The sequence below is a fragment of the Heterodontus francisci genome, chromosome 45 (genome assembly GCF_036365525.1).
Source record: "Heterodontus francisci isolate sHetFra1 chromosome 45, sHetFra1.hap1, whole genome shotgun sequence".
Classification (NCBI taxonomy): Eukaryota; Metazoa; Chordata; class Chondrichthyes; order Heterodontiformes; family Heterodontidae; genus Heterodontus; species Heterodontus francisci.
The window spans coordinates 10,165,986-10,167,170 of NC_090415.1; the positions used below are offsets into that span (position 1 = coordinate 10,165,986).

The 1,185-nt window shown below is 42.0% G+C and overlaps 1 non-coding gene across 1 annotated transcript; it reads left to right on the top strand.

The window, feature by feature from the left end:
* The first annotated feature begins 900 nt into the window (after window positions 1-900).
* On the top strand, window positions 901-972 carry trnag-ucc (transfer RNA glycine (anticodon UCC)). Its single transcript has one exon. It is a non-coding gene; the product is annotated as a tRNA-Gly (tRNA).
* The last annotated feature ends 213 nt before the right edge of the window (window positions 973-1,185 follow it).

Sequence of the window (1,185 nt, forward strand, 5' to 3'; positions counted from 1 at the left end):
AAGTAAATTTCCATAATGTATTCAAATATAATAAACTCAATAAAGACTGGCTCTTTTAAGAGCCACCCACAATCTTTCTAAGGGCCTCGCCACTGCACCGCTATTTTCACGCGCATTAATTTAATTATTTCCTTGACATGTATTTTGGTATCGTGTTTTCTGGCAAGCAATTTTCACAGACCTAAAACGTCAACTGTTTCTCTCTCCGCGGATATATAAACAGCTTCGCTGCCTGATCTTGTCGCGATTTAACTACGCGCTCCTTACGATAAAAGCGCGATGGTTCGCACCGCAGCCTCACAGCTCCAGGGACCCGGGTTCGATTCCGGGTGCTGCCTGTGTGGAGTTTGCAAGTTCTCCCTGTGTCTGCGTGGGTTTTCCCCGGGTGCTCCGGTTTCCTCCCACAAGCCAAAAGACTTGCAGGTTGGTAGGTAAATTGGCCATTATAAATTGCCCTAGTATAGGTAGGTGGTAGGGAAATGTAGGGACAGGTGGGGATGTGATAGGAATATGGGATTAGTGTAGGATTAGTATAAATGGGTTGTTGATGGTCGGCACAGACTCGGTGGGCCGAAGGGCCTGTTTCAGTGCTGTATCTCTAAACTAAACTAAACTAAAAGCCTTATGCTGATCCACTATTTGCATTTGTTCATTTGCTGGGCCTGCCCTCTATTTTAAGGGTAAAAGTGAAGTCTTTAATTATTTTCTCAAGGCTTTTCTGTAGTTTTATTTTCTCTCCACTCCGAACTCATAATGCGACCTCAGGGAGATATCGGCCTCGATCTTTTGTTCCCTTTTCACAGAAAATCTCATCAGAATCACTTCCGATAGTATCAAACATAAAAAGCCATGGTGAGTAGTTATCTCATAGGTACAGCTGTAAGCTATGTTTTGTATGTAGCGATGGTGGTATAGTGGTGAGCATAGCTGCCTTCCAAGCAGTTGACCCGGGTTCGATTCCCGGCCATCGCAAGTAGTTTTAGTGCAGTCCAGCCGATCAAACTTTAATTCATGACTTTAAAAAAAAGACAATGCAATTTCCAATCTGAAGTTGACGAAGTATTTTCATCATTTATGAGCATTTCGCTTAAAATTCAGTTTCAATGTGTTTTCACAGAAGTTTCCTAAAACTAAAAAAAAGATTTTTTTCGGAAACAATACGACGAATAGTGGTTACAAGATACA